We start from the raw sequence: 10,888 nt of genomic DNA, 5'->3' as shown, positions 1-10,888 counted from the left end.
ATCCAAACAAATTCCGCAATTTACCGCAGAAATTAAAGATCATTGAGCCGTGAAGATCAAAATAGAATTGTTTAAGCCCCAAAGTCAGCAAAGAATCCTGTTTAGAGTGGAATTAGGGAATTTTGCTTTGAACTCAAGCTTGCCTCTACATCTTTTTTTATTTTTTGACAGGATTTGCTCCTTAGTTAAGATTGGGCCATTATGGATGATAGCCTTCCTTTGGCTCCAAATATAATATTTAGACGCCCACCATCCAATCTTACATATGGATGCTCTAGGTCCCTTCCCTTAGAGGATCCTAACAGCCCAATCCCCATAAACATGTGTCCAGAAAGATGGCTCCTGCTTTCAAGACAACCCCTGCATAGCACACAGAATGTCACTCGCTAGTGGTTAATTTATTCTTGATCACCAATCAGCCAATGAGAGCATGCTTTGGTATGGTAAGGTTGAACCACAAGAGCTTCCACCAGTCCACAACTTCAGCCTTTATCTCTTAATGCCTCGTATGTGGCTGCACAAGAGAAGCAACCTGACTTAGTGACGGTCCACTTTGCCTTATCTCCTCTTCCTTTAGATCTATGAGACTTAATTGGCTTCAAATTATGAACAAATCCTCAGATCTAGCAGGCATCCAAACCAAAGTTCTATTTTTTAGGACTGAATCCACCTTAACCTCATAGCTAATTGCTGTGTCATATATAGTCCTATATGTTTCCAAATTTAAGTAGAAGTATCTCTCACGTCTTAAGATTGAGTGCCACAAGAGGTCAAAATCTAAGCATACATGTCTATTAGATACAGTATCTGTCTGCCAACTTGTCAAGTAGCTAATGGATGCTGATGATTGTTCATGATGTAAATTGGGTTAGACTTGGGGAAAAGAATATATTCAACCGTGTTTTTTAATGTTTCCATGTATATGAGCAAGCAACAGAGAGAGTCAGAGAGATGCATTACAACAAATAACTAAAAATATAGGATGGTATAAAAAAAGAAAAGAGCTCATAAATCATGAAAAACGATATTGGAAAGTTTAGGAAGTAGCAACACGGATTTCAAGAAAACCAAGTAATAACTGAGGAACAGATTATTAGACAAATTAAGGATGATGGTGCTTGCAATATAAATAATTCTATCAAAACCAAGTCCTTTTTTATTGAATTGAAGGAGGATAACTTCTCCATTTTTATGCTGGTGTAAATGGGAATCTTGTTTAGAGGAGTTATATATGCTTTTATGAGTCGTTTAGTTGATGTGGTTAAAGATTGAATTTGCAGGTGAATGCTGCATGTTTTGTGATTGTGCTTCTCTGTATATCTCTACATCTCTTTCGAAATGAAATCACTCATTCATCCAAAACAGATGTGTTCGGATTGGAGAAGTTTCTTGATTTCAACTTTCTTGAAATGTAGAAGTCAAAAGGATAAGCTTCCAAAGTGGCTAATTCATGTCAACAAATTCTAGTTATGTATATATGTTCTTTGATTGAGAAACTATAGGTTTATGAGCGCCTACGAAGACATAATCACAACATCAAGTTCATTAGGAGTTATGGATTATTGAAGTGCTTGAATTACATTAATTAAGGATCAGTCTCATTCTAAAATGATATAAAGGAGGGGACAAAATTGTCAAAGAAGGACAAATCATTTAAGATTGATAAGTAAGATGAATACTTGTCTACAATATTTTATCCAAGGCCTTCTTTGGAAATAAGAGTAGGGAATTATTTATTCCTCTTCAATCATTCACTTAGCATCAACAACCAACATCTCAAACATGCACAAGGGCCAAAACCAAATTTTCCATTGTCAAAAACTTTGTACACAATCTTCAAAATATTGAATATCCTTGGAATCTTTTAAAATTTACTAAAATTATGAATAATCAGGATGACCAGTAACAGTAGACAAATATTGCAATGGCAGCCAGCTTTGTAAGTGGCCATCTCTTTTTGTCTCCAGCCAGGCCTCATAATTAGGATGATCATTTGGAGAAATGGTAGAGCTTATTATACATTTGGTTGGTACAACCCAATCTAATCCTCTTGCATTCCTACATGGATGGTTTTACTTGGACAATAGAAACGTAGCATAAACATAAGTCCAACAGGTTTAACTGAATCTTATTTCTCCCAGAATGTAGTTCATCCACATACTTCACATAAAAATGCCTCAAGAAGATCAAGAAACTAAAACATGATATCACATTGCTAATAAACAAAGCATATTTACCTACCTCTATACCACCCAAGTCAATGCCCAAGGATACAAAACTTACGTTTTCCTTTTTTTTGGTCACTTGATAGAGTTTCAACAAAAAATATCCCCCACACCCCCCCCCCCCAAAAAAAAAGCCTTAAACACCTAGCCAAAAATCAATGGTAGAGCTTCCAGAATTTCTTTCCTCTTCTCCTTGTTTCCTAGTTGATGGCTGAAATACAAGATTATGCACAAATCAAATTGGTCATTGACAGAATCCAGTTAGAAATCTTTGAATGCCAGCAAAAGCAGATACTATGTCCAAACTGTTGAAGCACCCTCTAACGTCATTTTCAATGTATTTTGCAAGACACTTGCACTGCTTCTCACCATTAGTCTACAGAGATGGGAAAGAACGTAAATAAATACAAGTAATAGATTACATCAAGAATAGCCATGAAATTTTAAAACACAAATCCACAGCAAAGCACTTCTAAGAGCAAGCATTAAGTTAAAAATTGGTGAGTTCACATCTGATTTAATTATGTTGGGATGAAAAGCCTAGAAAATACCTGATATTGAGTAGGGAAAAATAAGTCAAGAATCCAGGAAAAAAGATTGTCACATCTCGCTTTGCATAAGATATTAATGTAATGAAATAATTATAAGGATGCAGTAGCAATGATCTTTGGATCAAATGGCGTCTTTCCTTAGAAATATTGGTGGAGGGTTAAGTCACAACCATATTATAAGTATGAGTTACATATATATTTATATATATATATATATATATACACACACATGCAAAAATGGGTAACATTGTAAAATGTTCATTACAGTGTTAATCATCTCCAACTAAATATTTAAGAGTTCATATTGACAATGAGAAAACATTTCCGCTTGTACAATGTTTTGGGGTTAGGGGGGAGGGGGGGTTGAAATGGAGGAACTGTATTCTTTCCTCATGACAATCTATGCTTCAAATTCTTTATTACTTCTATGCCTGCATAATTCATAGGAAAAGGCAACGGTATGAATTATGTGCAGTATATGGAAATCTATGATAAAACACACGTCAAGTTTGCTGACTCAAAGGAAGAGAACAAGACCAAAAAAAAAAAAGCAAATTAACTTCGTATCAGAGTGTATGCCTTTTCATTTACTCGTCCTACTTGAAAGAATTATCATAGCAAAACAGTTGGTTCTTTGATTAAACAGTGTGACTTATAGCTCATTTCATGATTAGAAGCAAGAGATGTCAAACCTTGGTGCAATGGTAATTGCCATCTACACCAAGCGGTGTATCATAAGTTTGAGTCTAGGAATTAACCTCTCTGAAATTGGATAAGGTTACCTACCAACTATCTCTCCTAGACCACAAAATGAGTCTTGTGCACTAGGTAGTAGGTACACCATTTTTTCATGTTAGAAGCTAGGCCTTTCTTATGAGCATCCATGGTATGCCCTGTTTTTTTACACATAGAATTCAATTTAAGAATTCCCTGTTAATCATTGTTGTCAAAACTGCACTGGGTAGAAGTTTATTCCGCATATGACGCTATAAGACATTTATTATTATTATTTTTATAAGTAATGGCTATAAGACATTTTTTTTATCTATTCAATATGCATTTGTAAGTACTAAATGATAATATGAGAATAATAAGAGTATATAAAGTTAATACATTCTACTATCATTTCATATTCCACCCATTGTAGGAAAGAATGAAACCAAGTGTAAACAAAATGAGAGGAAATAATCTAGAGGAAGCCTATTAGCCTAACTTTAATCAAGAGTACGCTTTCAAGTCTCCCTACCTATTCCTATTCCTTGTTCTTCTTCCCCATTCCTGTTAGTGTAGCCAACAAGCTGGAAAAAAATAGACTTCCTGTGGGGTGGGCCTCATGGGGAGCATAAATTCCATTTGGTTTATTGGTCAACTATGTGCAATCCAATCCATGGGGAGCATAAATTCCATTTGAAAGCTGCTGATTTTTAACCAAGCTTTGCTTGGGAAATGGCTGTGTAGGTATGGGTTGGAACAGAAGTCGTCATTGTACAGTACTACTTGATGCCAGAGGTACTCTGGAATGGTAAAAGGTCCTTATGGGGTAGGCCCCATGGAAAAATATCAGTAAGGGTTGGGAGAAGTTTGCTTCATACACTCGTTTTGGGGTGGTGGTTGGTTCCCAAGTTTTGTTTTGGAAGTATCATGGGATAGCAATGGGACTTTCCAGGATAGATACCCTGAGTTGTTCAGGTTTGATGGAGACAAAGAGGTGTTGGTTTCAGAATTCAGACTATTTTGAATGGGTCAGCAGTCAGGTGCATTGGAACCTGTCTTCATCTTAGAAGCACAAGACTGAGAGTTAGATTCTGCGGCCCAATTTTTTGGATGATCTGTATGCATCGAAGGTAACCCCTACAGGTCCTGATAGATGGGTTCTGCTTCCATCACCTAAGACTGGATTACAAGTTGAGGGCTGTAAATCCTATTCAATTTCCTTGGGAATGCATACGGAAAACGCTAACCCTACCTAGTGTTGCATTCTTTGTTTGGGTGATGGCTCTTGGGAATATATAGGTGACGGATAATCTTCTAAAGAGGGCTTTTATCATGGCAAACTGGTGCTGCCTGTGCAAATCTGATGGTGAGTCAGTGAGTCATCTCCTGTTACATTGTCCTATTGCTTGTGACCTGTGGGCTTTTTTCTATTTTGCCTAGTTTGGATCACTTGGGTCATGCCAAGTTATGTTATGGCTATGTTAGAGCGTTGGAAAGGAGCCTAGGGATTCCGTAGATTCAAGAATGTGTGGGGTTCCATTCCTGATTGTCTTATGTTGAGCATTTGGATGGAGAAGAATCAACCTACATTTAAGGGAAAGGAGTTAACTTTGCCTAATTTCAAGTTCATGTTTTTGAAGACCCTTTATGATTGAAGTTTGAAATGCTATACTTTCTAGGCGAATTCTTTGGTGGAGTTCTTGGATTCTTCTCTTATTTGCCAATAATTTCTACGCTTGTATTTTTCTCTGCTCTTTGTTTCTACTTTTCATTGGTGTTTTTCATTTTTTTACTGTATACTTGCTGCAAACGCTTTCTGTTTTCACTAAATTGACATTACTTAACATAACAATAAAAGAAATCCAAAGTAGAGACAAAAAATAAATTATGCTTAATGAGTTCAAAAACACAGGTAGTGTAAAAGAGTACGAAATACTTTATCATAAACCATATGGCATAACACAGGAGAATGTAAAATAAACAATTTGTCCCCTAGATATTGAAAAGGAAAAGCAAAAGAATTACACTGAGACTTCCTCGTATATGAAACCACTAGAAGCCATGCAATAGGGACTCGGGTTGAGGTATGTGCACAGGTAGAAATAGCCAAGAAAAACATGGTTTCTGAACCATTTGGACCCAATTAAGGACTCCAATATGGTCTATAAGGACGCAACCTAATTAAGTTTGGGGGTGGGTTCAAGGCGAAGGTGTCAAGTTCCAGAATAGAAGAACTCATCCAAACTAGATATTGAAGTCACTAAAATAAAACTATTGTTTATAATTTTTTTAGAACAGCATTTGCAATACAAGAGTCCTAATAGCACATCCAACCATCTAGATTCCAGACCCATTAAACATCTCATTATCCCTATACCAACATCTCAAGTTCTTATCCTTTTCACCAAGTCATATGGACATTGACAGAATCATTTGCAAAGAGCCAAGTTAGTACCTTACCCAGGTCCTTTTTTGTATTATCGTCTTTGGTGACCGCCTAGAATGATGGCCTACAATCAGGTCTGCTAATTCTTGACATGTATTAGAGAATTTAGTCTCTACAACCAAGGTTGGGAGAAGGCTTCCCATTCCAAAATCTTCTTGTGCTTATGGATCATATTTGACCATTCCTAACTCACCCGAGTGTCTCATTTCTTTGTTGAACTTATCTGTTGATATGCATTCAACAATTGATGCATCAGGCTCCCATCTCATTCCTATACCCACACTAATGCATTTACAATCCATCGGTAGAAGCACCCATTTTCTCACCGAGTACAATTTCTACAACAACAGTTGATGATGGAGTCCGTACTTAAATCTAACCTCAAAGTAAAATCCATTGTAAATTATTATATTTTAATGCATAGAGGATAAAGCAACTTTGCAGATATTGCAATTTCAAATATTTCTATAACATTATCATTGAGAAAATGTTGAAAAATTATATATATTTGGTAGTATGATCATTCAGGTATTAAAAGATCCATACCTCAAAAATGAAAAATCCAGCAGGTTTTAACATCAAAGCAGCCACATTGCAAAGATGGAGAAGAACATCCATGCCATTAAGACCACCATCTAATGCAAGTCTTGGTTCATGTCTACCAACCTCAGCTTGTAGCCCAGAGATATTGTCACTCAGTACGTACGGTGGATTACTTACAATACCTGCAAGTTTTCCTTCCACATCCTTTAATGGTTTGAACCATGATCCTTGCCTCAATTACATCCTGAGTGGCTTGTAATAAAGTGCATAAGAAGAAAGAAAAGTAATCAGAGATATTGTATTTTGCTGGAAGGAAGAGGGGAAAAAGATGAGAGTGAAAAGTAAAAAACTTAAAAAATTGATACACTTCAATTTCTCATAGTAAAATGAAAGGCTAATTACAAACATTTACCATATCAACTGAGTTGCATTGTCCCACTAAAGTTTAAAACAGAGCAATCAATCCCCTAATGTTGCTTAAAGTTCCAAAAACCTCCCTATCATTTTAATTGCTGTCAAACCAAAAGCAAATTATTGCACCAATGTGCCACCAATCCCAAAGAAGAAAAAAATGTGGCCAGAGCTCTTTTCAGCTTTTTCTTCTTCATTCCCACGGATGACCTCCTCACAGTGGACAACCTTCTTATGTTGGGTTAACCTTTTTAGTCCTAGACGACACTATGGACAAATTGGAGATAGTCAGTTTTTTAGTTCACCATCAATTGCCTCCTTTGTCCAAGGGTCGTCCAGAACACAGTAGTATAATTGTTGGTTTTTGACACGCGTCAACATTTTAATGATCAATTGTTGTCCACGTGTTGTCCTTACTCTGGTTGAATTTTATTGTTCCAGATTGTGCCATGTGTCATAATCTCATTGGTTGACTTGTTGCGTCAATTCATCTTTTCGAGAAAAATGCCATGTGTTATTTTCTAGTTGGTCTAAATTTGAAAGCACTTGGAGCTGCAGGGTGTCTACATTAGAGGTCATTTTGATCTCAGCATTCATTGCATATCCAGTTTACTATTTATAGTGTTGTTTTAACAAAAAACATTAAACATCACAGCTTTACCCCTACCCCAATGAAATATATTTTAGTATTCCTTGAACTTTCATTTATAACATTTGAATGCTCAAGAAATGGAGGAAAGGGAGAAAAAGAAAAGCAAAATTTGATAACTTCTAAAGGAACTATTCCCTTTTTTTTTTTTAAAGTTCGATTAGTTTGGACATTGATCTCTTAAAAGAAACTACCCAAAAGGTGTCTAGTAGTTAAAATTATTATAGAGCAGCTACAAGATTGCTTTGAAAGTCCTTGCCAAGACAATGACAGAGGTTAGCCATTATATTTATTTTCGTGAGTGCATTTGTGTTAGGAACCTTAGGTAATGACTTGTTAATGCAATTGAAAATTATAATAATGAGGAGAATTGTGTACATTACTAAATTTAACTTCAAGATAGCCTACTAAGTAATCAACAAATATTTCCCTTGCATCCTTGATATTGAACCCTCTAATACCACAAGAACACAGGACACAATTACTACAGCATGATAAATGGGGCTATGGTTTATTATAGGAGGCATGTATTAGTGGTTATTTGGTTAAAAAGGAAATCAAGAATGCTGTTAAAGGCCTTGGCCATCTTACTAAACATAATAATTTTTTTTTTTTTTAAAGAATTAAACATAATCTTTCAGGAAATTTCATTAGATATAGTAGCAGTATCCTTTACAAGCTAAAATTGAGGACTTGTATGTTGAATAACAACAACAACAATCAGACCTTCGGCCCAAAATTTTGGGGTCAGCTAAACATACTCAACGGCCTAGTCAAGGTTGGCCTCATGTATTTTCATAGCCAATCCCACGCCCAGAAAAAGGAGGGTTGCAGTAGGTTTTGATGGCTAAGCTAAAATATAGCCACTCTATTATAAAAGGATCCACTTGTATGTTGAATAATAGATAATCTAAAATTGGAGACTATCTTAACTTATCAAAAAAGAAAAAAAAAATTGGAGACTAACTTTCACTTTCTATTTTGAATAAATGATTTACTAGACGCAAATTAGAAACTTCGAACATTTCATTTCAACATGTAACACTGTCCAATATATGGATTGTGTGATGAACTGGGATGCACGGACGCGGCACCGGAGGTGCCGCACCCGCGTCCGACGCGGCGGGACTCGCCGACGCGCGAGGGACGCCGCTGCTCGCGCGTCGGTGCGACGTCCGGCCACGTGGCATCTTATTTTTCCCGCCGACTCGCGCGGACACGGCGCCGACTCGCGCCGATTCGGGCCGATTCGGCCAGAATCGGCCAGAATCGGGCTGTTTCGGCCGTATCGGCCGGCGACCGAAACGGCCGAAACAGTCCGAGAATCAGGTTGCAACAGCCGAAATCGGCTCTAAATGAGATCCAAAAACCCTAAATCTATCCTTCCTTAATTTTATTTTGAATATTTGTTGCTTCTTTTGTGTTTTCTTTTTGGTTTTGTGTTGTGTTTTGTGTTTCTTGCTTTTTTTTTTTCTTTGTTTTGTGAATCAAGGCATAGTAAATTAGTAATATGTTTTTTAAGAATATTTTAATAGTAAAAATATATAGAAAATATAAATAAAAATATTTTTAATAATTTTTTAATTGCCGAGTCCCGCCGCACCCGCACCCACTTTTTTCAAAAATTTCCGAGTCCCACACCCGTACCCGCACCCGCACCCGCACCCGCACCCGCACCCGCACCCGCACCCGTGCTTCATAGGTGATGAACACTATCATTGTTAGCATGTGAAATTATTGAAATTGGGACCATTATATTACAATGATAAATCCACTAACCTGCAGTCTGCAGACCATAATTTTGCATATTAAAAACTATCACGTAACGCGCGACAGGGCTTAAATCATTTGCAATTCCAATTCCAATAGCAAGTGCAAATCTTCCAGTTCCTATAAACACTATGACCAAAGCAAGAATTTCATCCCCAGCATTGAAATTTCTCTATTCTCCACCACTCTCCTAGTTCAAAGTCTACTCAATAAATTGGCTTCTCACAATAATGAAAAGCTGAAGGCAAAGAGACCACCATTGTCTAAACTTAACAGAACTCTGGAAGCGGAGAAGTTAAGTCGAAACATAAACCCAACAAACCTTCACTGGGCTTTTAGGATTGAAATTCGAGTTTTTATGTTTCATTCATTAATTAAAAGGCCTTACTCTTAAACACCCAGTTACCAATTTAATTGTGTGAATTTTTTTTCGTGGCTAATCTTCCTCATTTTCTAAGCATCCAACAAAAGGAAATGAAAGAAGAAATTTGGCACCTGGAGAACCTCACAGCCAGTTCAGGAGAGCTCCTTGCTTCAAAGACAAGGAAAAGACACAGCCACGGTGAGGGAATGTGAGTGAAGAAAAGAAAAGTTTGGCCAGAATCAGATAGGGGTTTCTTTTTCTTATTATGGATGGTAGTTTTTGGGCTTTCCGTCTTTAGATTCATTGAATTTTTTTTTTTTTTTAATTTTAGAAAAAGATTTTGTCTATATTGGCTTCTTTAGCAAATAAATTAAGCTTAAAGGGGGTAAAGAAGTTTTTTTTTTTGTTTTTTTTCCATCTATGTTTGAGATAGTTTATAATTTTCCCGTTATCTTTGGAACTAACCAATTTTTTCTTCTATATTTGGTAAATGATCAAATATCTCTGATCCATTACTTTTTCTATTAAATCCAATGAAATTACAATGATAATAAATGCAATCTAGGAAAACAATAATGCAATTTTCAACTTTTTTTCTTTCATGTGGTGTACAGTTAATGATTTCTTTAAAAACTTCCGCTAGATTTAACTTAGAAAGTAACAAATTAGAGACATTTGCTCATTTTTCAAACATAGTGTGCATTTAGATAGCGCTTATTTTGTTGAAAATTGAAGATAATAAAAATAATAATAAAAAAAGTTACTGTTTGAGCTTTGATTACTGTTCATATATCTAATTACACTGTTCATGTCCCATGAACAGTGCAACAGGCAAAAACGCAGACAATCCAAACACAAACACCAAATCCAAACGGAGTTATAGAGGGAGAAATTGATTAATTTCAAAGATAAGTGGGGGAATTGTGAATTACCCTAAACATAAAGGGCTGAAAATGTGTTTTCTCCTATTTTAAAATTTGATTCTTATTCAAATTAAAATCAATTATTGAGTAATATGGTTCTAATATGATTATGATTATGCATGTAGTCATGAACTCTAAGATTTTTTATTTATTTTAATGTTGTCACATAAGTTTTTGAAAGCTCATATTTTTCTACACTATGGCATCTAGTTATATTTTATTGTAATTATAATTATGATTAAAAATTTCTATATTTAATAACTTTTTATTTTGGGTTCTTGTTAAGCTTAAA

At 35.9% G+C, this 10,888-nt stretch overlaps 1 long non-coding RNA gene across 1 annotated transcript; it reads right to left on the bottom strand.

Moving 5' to 3' along the window:
• Nucleotides 1–2,196: 2,196 nt before the first annotated feature.
• On the bottom strand, nt 2,197–9,933 carry LOC142614605 (uncharacterized). The gene is made up of 3 exons (XR_012840479.1): nt 9,805–9,933; nt 6,483–6,723; nt 2,197–2,601 (listed from the first exon to the last, which is right to left on the bottom strand). It is a non-coding gene; the product is annotated as an uncharacterized LOC142614605 (long non-coding RNA).
• Nucleotides 9,934–10,888: the final 955 nt, after the last annotated feature.

The sequence above is a fragment of the Castanea sativa genome, chromosome 11, assembly GCF_040712315.1.
Source record: "Castanea sativa cultivar Marrone di Chiusa Pesio chromosome 11, ASM4071231v1".
Taxonomy (NCBI): domain Eukaryota; kingdom Viridiplantae; phylum Streptophyta; class Magnoliopsida; order Fagales; family Fagaceae; genus Castanea; species Castanea sativa.
Note: the sequence above shows the minus strand (reverse complement) of the source record. Positions and strands in the feature narration are given on the sequence as shown.